At 35.9% G+C, this 9,500-nt stretch overlaps 1 pseudogene; it reads right to left on the bottom strand.

Annotated features, from left to right (window-relative positions):
* Positions 1–4,985: 4,985 nt before the first annotated feature.
* LOC149572652 (pectinesterase inhibitor 7-like) lies at positions 4,986–7,263 on the bottom strand (annotated as a pseudogene).
* Positions 7,264–9,500: the final 2,237 nt, after the last annotated feature.

Below are 9,500 nucleotides of genomic sequence, written 5' to 3'. Positions count from 1 at the left end.
TTATCAGCGACTCACTACATAGACAGCTCATGGGACTTCAAGAAAATGACTACTTCTATATGACTTCATATCTTTTATATGCTATCGCAAGCACCAAAAGTTGGCCAAGACTTAACTGGCAGGGCGTTTACGATGATGCAACCATCATTTATAATCATCTTCCTCAAATTCAGTATGATAATAACCTTCACCATTTTAGAAGAGTGAATGACACATTCACCATGCTAACTATAAGGAAAATTCAAGGGAACATTGGACTCAGGATTTCACCGGAAGCAACGATGAAAGTACAAAAATATGGAAGTGTTTTCATACAATTCCCAAAGTTTACTTATATCAGGTTAGCTACCTATGATGGGTGTCTGTTGATGCTACCTAGATTTGTTGATGATAAACTGGTCTTAATTGAAATGTGCAGGCAAATTAGTCAAATCAATAAACTTTGTAGGAACAGGAGGATAGATGAAATAGCTTTTCCTATTGGCATCGGATATTATAGTTGTGATACTACATCAGATGCCAGGAACATTGAAAGATCTATTGCCACGATATATTTGCATCCTTACACGATGTGTTTCCCTTACGACAGTAAGGGCTATGTAGTGAATGAATTAAAGTTAAATCCTAGTCTTGGTCACTTCCCGGCTCTAGAAGACTTTTGGGAGGATTGTGAAAATGACTTCGAAGTCAAGAAGAGAGATTGGATGTGGCTTACAGTACGACAGGTGATAGACTTCAAGTTGGACATTAATGTGACATGTGTAGATGACGATGAGGTTTCTTTGGTTGATCCTTACTATTATGAGAAAATTGAATTGCTAGATCTCCCTCCTATTGAGTGGTCAATTCCAGAGTTAAAAAGCTTGAAGGAAAGGATTGCCTTTGTTCTTAAAAGGACAAGAGACTGGATCAGTAAAGTCAGAGCTGAAAAAGCAGCTGGTGAATTTCAAAGTAAAGAGAGGAGAAATAATAAAGGGGAATCATCTCGGATGGCAATAGAGGCAACTTCTAGTGAGAAGATGCAACAACTAGATACAGGTGCTCAAGATCGAGATGAAGATCTGAATCAGCCGGATAAGTTTATAGTCAAAAGAAAAAGGACAAGAATGAAAGGTAGAATGAATCAGGAAGGGAATGAATCCAATGAAAAAGATCAAAGAACTCCTCAAATTTCTGAATCACATGTCCCTGTTACATCCCCTCATGATGCAGTGATTCCTCATTTGAGTCTCTCTTCTCCTGATATGCCATTAATAGACATCACGCAATTAGATAATGGGTTATCTAATTCAGAAGACTTAATGATGATTGTTGAAAATGTAACAAGTGATGTACAAGCTTCAAAAATTACACATTCATGGTTCCATAACAGTCTTTAGAAGAGGAAGAAAGTTGTTCAAATAATCCCACCTCCGTTTGATGTGATCTCTAGTATTCTTCAGAAGCCTCCTAAGGTGAAAAAGACCAAGGTGATGTCTAGGTTAGCTATTGATGAAACTTTAGGCAACTTGTGTGTGGAATTAACCAAGCCTATAATTGCAAAGAGTGTTGATGAAGCATCTGAATCAGATTCCATTCTAGAAAAGGTTGATCTTGGTCCTTCTAATGCAGAAAGAGAGTTTCAAAATTTTGAAGTGATTGCTACTCAGATGTTACAAAGGGCGAAGAAAGAGAAAAGAGCCAAGGAGAAACTCAAGGAACAAGTTCAAATGATGGTAGCTTATATTAATTCAATCAACAATCCTTCTAATACCCAAGTCGTGGTCACTCCGCCAATTTTAGCAGGTCCTGATGGTATTTTAGATCATACTGTTGTTGAAAAAATCGACAAACACAAGTCACATAGTATGATGATCGAAGCTTGGATAAATAGGATGATAGATGATGCTTCAAAACTTATAACTGGAGTAAAAGAGATATATGGGAAAGCCATAGCACAAATACAGGAAATTTCTAAAGAGTTGGAAAGTAGCAAGGAACATAAATCCAACTGGCAAAAGGTAGCTGATGAATTAAAAGAAATGGCCAAGTTAGATATGAACACCCTACTTCTTGAGAAAATTATTGCTGATCCAAGTGACAACCAAACACGTATATGGAGTAAAAGTGTTGGTTGGAAGGTGATAAACATCAGCAAAGGGATCACTGAGTTCAAAAAGCTAATAGCTTCTTTGGAGCAACTAAAAATAAAAGGTACAGATGAATTAATCTCTACTATCACAGGTGGGGTGTTAGTAAGTGATCTTCAGCATGTTGATTGTCAGTTTCTCCTTGATTCCTTAAGTGTTCAAATTCATTCAAAAATAGAGAACCGTGTATCAGATGCTAAAACTATGATGAAGCTTAGCCTGGTTGCAGTCACTCTGGGAGATTGTAACATTTTAGCCTATCGACAAGAGTCAGAAGAAATTCAAGATAGATACTTCATAGCCAAACTCAGGATGGAAAATGTGTTCATTCTGAACTATGAATCAATGATGATCATCCTAGATGCTTATAGGGCTTTCGGAAATAGATCAATTGTGTCCGAGTAGATAGAGTTAGTAGCTAGAAGAATCGGTGATTGTATATGTAAACATCTTTAGGAACTCTAGCTAAAGTTTTGTTTTTGCAAATTTTCTTTTATAGGTTAATTTTCTTGAGGTTAATTAACCTCCCAAAACTATGTATTTTGGAGTTGGTTATTAACCACGAAGAGGTAGTTATTAACCTCTATGCCTATATAAGGACATCTTTTAGCTTTGCAAAGGGAGTTTTTGGTTTTTTTAAAAATAAGGGAACACTATGCTGACATTTTGATTGAGGGGTAAATTTTGGAAAGTATGTACAATTTTTATCTCTGAAATTGAAAAATCTCTTTTGTCTTCTTGGTGCAAGGAAATGAAATGAGATGTGCTTTGGGTTTCTTATTTTGAAATCAAAATTGTTATATGTAGTAGTAGACATTCTCATGGTGCTATGCGAGTGTTTAAGAATGATAATGAATGTACTTGATAATACTGGTTGCCTTCAAGCGTGGTTCTTGATTGCCTTTGTTGTCAAGCTTGTTTACCAAAGAAGGTTGTGAAGGTGTGTGGTGCATTCGTCCTGAACAACTTTCTCTTGATCTTTAAAGTTTTAAATTCTTATTTAAAAATCCTTTGCAAAAATCATATCATACGAGGGAGCTGCCCCTCTAAACGCAAAGGAAGGCTGCATACCAAGGGCCTATCCAACTGTTGTGAACGGTTTGCCACACACTCCATTGGGCAAATTCTACTGTGACAAATCTGTTTACCAACAATCCTAAGCTCAACCATCAAAGCCTGCAGCTAGCCAAGCACCAAAGCAAGCATCTAAACAAGGAGCAGCAGTAGCAAGAAAGGCAACGACCATAGGTAGAAAATTTTGTTGTTTAAAGCAATGGTGGCCTCTCCCCTTTTATCAGAAATAATTTCTACCCACGCTACCAAAAAAAGTCATCCCTAGAAAATTTCGTATCTTAGACAAAATTTCTGGGAAGTCACAAGATTTTAACCTTTTCCAATTGTAGATTAAAAATTCAAAAGATTTTTCATGTATTAATTTTTTCATTCCTTTACTAATCACTTACGCCAAATTTTAATTTATAGAATTTTAATACATTGTTAAGAAATAAAATGTTTACATTTTAAATTTTTTTTTGAAGTTTAAAGTCTATTTTTTTTGATACACTATAAGCTAAAAAATAATTTAATTTAATCAAATAATTTTAAAAATTAATCATATTCCTTTTCATCTTCTACTAAAATCGATATATACTTTTGATTCTTGCAATATTACTTTTCGTGATAACTATTATCTTTATAATATTATCTAAAATCCTAAGATTATCTCTAATATTCATTAATATTTTCCTTTTCCACTTACTCTTTTGTTCTCTTATAAAATTCTACAATGTTTTATGATTACTTATTTATAGAAGTTACTTTTAATTTAAACTTAAGTTGGAGGGTTCCACATATCTCTGTGAGGTTAATAAATTTGAAAACAACCTCATATTCCATGCTAATGATTTAAGTGTGTTTTCTCCATAATTGTAAGAGTTGAGTGTTCTCATGCAAATAAAAATTGTGACAAAAGAATAATTTAGAATATTTTGTTAATTTAGTGGGCAACAACTATTTATGAAATAAATTATAGAAAAAAAATAGAGAGTTGAAAATAAATAACAACTTAAATTACAAAAATAATATTATTCTTAATTTTTTCCTTAATATTTTTAACAATGTTTTTTATTTTTATTTTTTCTTAATTTTTAAAGCACAAATTATTATTAATAGTATTAATACAAATGTTGCAATATTAACAAGTTAAAAATAAATAAATATTCAAGATTGCAAATATTTATTAAAAAGTTATTTTTTCAATAGTGGCCAAATAGGTTAAAAATAAATAAATATTCAAGATTGCAAATATTTATTAAAAAGTTATTTTTTCAATAGTGGCCAAATAGGTTAAGGAGCCACATTAGAACATGGCCTAACCTTGAACAAAAAGGAGGGCAATTGAATACAAGAGCTCTGGAGGAGCTATTATTTTTTTATTAGAAACAATAATCATAAAATATTTAAAACTACAAACTAAACATAAATTATAATTTTTAATAAATACAAATGAACTTAAAATTTAAAATAAATAAATCAATAAATCTTAAGAATATGATAGATTTCAGATTAACTATTAGTATTTCAATTCATGCTCCCTCTCATTATCAAAGTTTTCAACTCTTATTTTATTCCTTAATATCTATATGGAAAATATGCACAAGATCTCCTTTTTTAACACATACAACTACAACCTCTACTATGACCCCAAAAGGCAGGGACTCCGGCTCCCAAAGAGCTCTTGTTAGTAGATAGATACATAGATAAAATTTTAACGTCTATAGGCTAAAAATAGCCTATAGGACAGCAAGACAACTAAGCAGACTTAAGTAACAATCACCTATAATGATCATAATCACCTTCTCGCTTTTAACTCGTACTACTAATTTATTTGAACATTAATATTGCATCACAGAGGAAGATATTACAAGTGGCAGTATAACCACAGCTGAAATTCAGCATTAAGACAAAAACAACTGGTCCGAACGAAACACAAAGGACGGGACTGCACAAAATATATCGCACTTCGTAGGACGGCAAATTAGGCGACGGAGAAATCACCGACATAAGTCAAGAGACGGCGATTCTGTCGTGAGATTTTCTGAGCGGTTCCGTTGCTCTCTTCCGCAGCAACGTAGTTAAAAATGGCGAGAGCGTTGCTCACAAGCTTTGACAGACTATCGACCATCTTCTTCAAGCTCGCCGGAATATTCTCATCCACGTCCTCAAACCCTTCAATGCAAGTCGCCGGATTCGTGAGCGCCGCGCTGAGCCACGTTTTCACATCCTCCCTCCGGCGGATCCAATTCGGGCGAGCGACGACGGAAAGAGAGTCATTGAGCTCATCCACAGTGCTCTGCAACACTTCCACGCAAACCTCGTAAACTCCCCCGCCGCCGGCTCCTTTCAATTTCAGGCTCAAATCGGCCGCCCCTTTGGCGAGCTCGAGGCTTGATTCTACCGCGATCTCTGCCAGTTCAGACATATTTGCCCTTGTCGACGCCGGATTCGAGGTTAGCGAGGAATTGCAGGCGTCGTAATATAGGGTTTTGTTGCACACAATTTCGATGAGATCTGGGGTTCGAGTCCCTTCAAGGCCGCTGCTTTCTTCGTTACTCGGCCTGAAGAATCCCGTTCCTAGGAATAGAGCGCTAACGGCCAGGGCTGCCGAGCACACCGCGAGAAAAATGACGAGGGCTTTTTTCCGCCATGAATCGTGGCCGTTGATTGATGGCCGCACGGCACCGATTTTCTCGTAGTTTTTGAGACTGTGCAGATCCCCTTCGCCCATGGCAGCGAGTTGCTGCTTTCTCATTGTGAGAGATGATGAAGGCAGGCGAGTTGATTTTTCGGATGTGGAGAAATGTGAACGATCGGCATCATTTGAGATGGTCAGTCGCCGTGGCGTGGGGTACTCCGTTTTCAATGACCTCGTAGATGACTGCAATGGTGAAATCAGCAGCTGTGGTTTTGAAGAATGTGATGTTAACAGGTAGAATATTTTTCAATATTTAAAAATGGTTATGGACTTTTTTGGAGTCTACAATAGGACTGGGAAAGCTGTTTTCGAGGTTTAGCTGGGCCCGACTTTCGTTTTCACGGACGCCATGGTTTGGTAAATGACTCCGGTGGTGAAATTAGTAAGTAGCAGCGGTTTTGGAGAATGTGACGTTGTTTTTCTATTTTATTTTTGGTAAAGGTGGATGGAGCCACTAAATAATATATAACATTATAAAAGTTAGTTTGAAAACTTCGTAAGGTAAGAAAATCCTATTTCATTGTTCATATACAATATAAGTAAATGAGCGCAAGGTCCATGTCTCAGAGTTGCATAAAGATTAGAATATAAGCACTCCACATTCAAATTGATATAAAAACTTAGCATTGAGGCCACAACATATGTAGAATTAGCCATACAAGTATTTTTTGGAGCAGTCATGAGGTTTCAGCTGGGAAAACAACCACCAAATCTTATGGTTGCTAACATTCAACTTGCCAGCAATCATTCAACTTCCAAAAGCTATCATGAGGTCCCAATAGTGAAAACTTCTACCAATACTTCCGATTGCAATCATCTAGCATGCCAGTTGAAGCCAAGTGGTAGTTGATTAGGCAAAATAAGAATCTCAAAATTGCGTAGAACAATAGTGTAACCTTTACATTCATCCATGTTTTTCCATATTTGCCAAATCACTAATGACAAGATACAAATAATAGTCTACTATTGGGTTGAAAGAGCAAATACTGATACCATCACATCCCAAATTTGAGAGATAATCAGCTAGTTTGTTACCTTGTCGGTAGACATGAGATATTCTACATTCACTAAAGGAGTCAACAAGCTGCCAAATTTGATCCATTATGTATGCAATCCTCCAAATAAGTAATTTTTTGGTGATGCAAGCATTAATAATAATCAGATAATCACCCTCAATATGCACTTTTGTGAAATCACCTAGTTTTGCCAAAGTTACTCCTACCAGCGCTTGCACCTCAGCAACATTATTTGTACCTAGAGGAAGTGGACTAGTTTTGATAGCCAACAGTCGCCCTTCATGATCCCTAATGCATACCCCAATTCCAGATTGTCCCAGATTACCACATGAAGAATCATCAAAGTTGACTTTACAAAAGCCATGTTCAGGTGGACTCCATTTTTATAGCTACTCTGTCAACTAATCGATGGCTATTAGGATTAGGAATGGTATTCATTGGGATATCTAACCCTTTCCATGTTTTCAACATTTTGCCCTCCCAAGGAGAAAAATAATGATTGCATCTGTGGTTAATCAAGTTTGCATTCATTGTCTCCACAATATTAACCTCAAGTCGACCTTGAACTTGGCTCAAAGAAGAAGATCCATGTTTGAATATGCAGTGATTACACTTCCACCATAAAGTCCATGCAACACTTGCAAGAGCAATTTCCAAATGCTATGAAACAAGATATCAAAAAACAAAATTGGCCATGATTGAAAAAGAGCCCATAAGGAATTAGGTACAAGCATATAATAGCTTAGTTTTGAAAGAACAAAATGTCAATATTGTGTGGCAAAAGAGCAATTCAACAAGAGGTGATTGTTGGGCGGTTGTTTTGCACGAGGTCAACGATAGGAATCCATTGCGCAATTCCTCTCTTGAAAAGCTAATCCTTTTGGGATCAACTCCAAGGCTCGGTATTTGTCTTGAAATGTACCAAAATCCACTCAGTTGAAGATAAATGTGATTGTTCACAAGGAGGCCTTTTCTGGTTCAATTATGATTGGAATGAAGTAAATCTGTTTGTTGTCTCAAAATAATACACAAAAGAACAATATTTTTGTATTTTTTGGGTTTTTTAATGAATGCAATTCTAACAATGCAACTAAAATGAGTTCCCACTCTAACAAGGGGTTAGCAGAGCAAATAACGAAACTGAAAACAAATAACATGAAATTGAAATAACTTGAAATTGAAATCCTAAACAGACATAAGCTATAGAAAATAACACGTTGCGAGTTAAACTTTCGAAGAAATCGGTAGGAAACCAATGAAAACAGGAGCAGTGCTTCCTAGAATCCATTGATGCAATTGTCGATGGGAAATTTCCATAACTGAATGATGTTTCACTCTTCATCAAATCGCAAAGCCATGGAAAGTGTGCTTATGTGAGACAAAAAGTTATGCAAACACAATTTGATGATCTCTTCTCAAGCTCGATACGTCAACGGAATTCATAAATCTTTAACAAACACCATAACTAAAAGATCGCACAAACAGAAACAACGTAATAAACCTTTGGCTCAATCACAATCTCATGAATAGAATTCACAAAATATGAAAAACTCAGGCAAGAATGACTACACTCCAAATGCGAGCACCAAAAACATAATTCTATTGCATAATAACAGCGGCCCTTGTTACATATTACAATAGGGTATTTATAACAAATCGTCTCCTCAATTTGTGTTGAGAGAGAGATATCTTCATGCAATAAAATGCTTTTAAAACATTAAAACAAACAAAATATATATAGTCTAACAATTAATCTGATGCTTAGAGGGACTCCATCCATATTTTATTCATTAATTGGATGCATGAGCCCTTTACATGTCAAAAACAAAAAAAACTTGATAGAGAAAGTAGGAGGAAGCCTTCAGTCGAAGTAGGAGCATTTGGAGGTGCCAAAAATAGAAGTTGGTCCTTCACTAGGCGTATGCCGAAGTTAAACTGTAATCAGAATGCATTCCCGTTGCATGGAAAGCGATATTTTTAGAATTAGTAGTTAACTATTAGTGCACCTTTGAATTGCGGAGCTGCGGAGCTCAACAGTGTCAAAAATCTCAAAATTTTACTAAGTGTCAAAATTGAAATTCTAGCATCTAGGTTTTGTTCTTCTTCATCCCAAAGCTATGTTTGGATGTTTTTCCTTGAGTTTCTCTATCATCTTAGTTATCTTAGCTGCATCTGGAAGATCTAAAGCCTCATATTTATTCTTGACCTTCTGTCTGTAGTTGTCCACCTCAATTCGAGTCTCAACAAAATCTCTGAGTTTGGTGTCGAACTCTAACAATGCTTCTTCTATCCCAAAGGCTTGTCGGATGTCCTCATCATCAACAACCTCCACAGAAATCTTTCTGAAATTCTTCACAACTGTTTCTATAGGTAATAACCTTTCTCGTTCCTCATCTTCAAAAATATCCAAGCATGCATCACTATAGTGTCTTTCTACTTCCAAAATTCGCTCTTAGGCTTGGTCCTTGAGCTAATGGATCTCCTCATGTAATGTTTCCATTACTTTATTGTTATCCGCTATTTTCTCTATCCAATCATCAATCATGTCTAATTCTTCTCCGGTATATACATCAATCAAAACCTGATATCTTTGGCCCATTA

Source organism: Cupressus sempervirens, chromosome 2 (assembly GCF_028749045.1).
Source record: "Cupressus sempervirens isolate cs-2001-9-10 chromosome 2, ASM2874904v1, whole genome shotgun sequence".
NCBI classification, from domain to species: Eukaryota; Viridiplantae; Streptophyta; class Pinopsida; order Cupressales; family Cupressaceae; genus Cupressus; species Cupressus sempervirens.
This window is presented reverse-complemented; position numbering and strand designations above follow the sequence as displayed.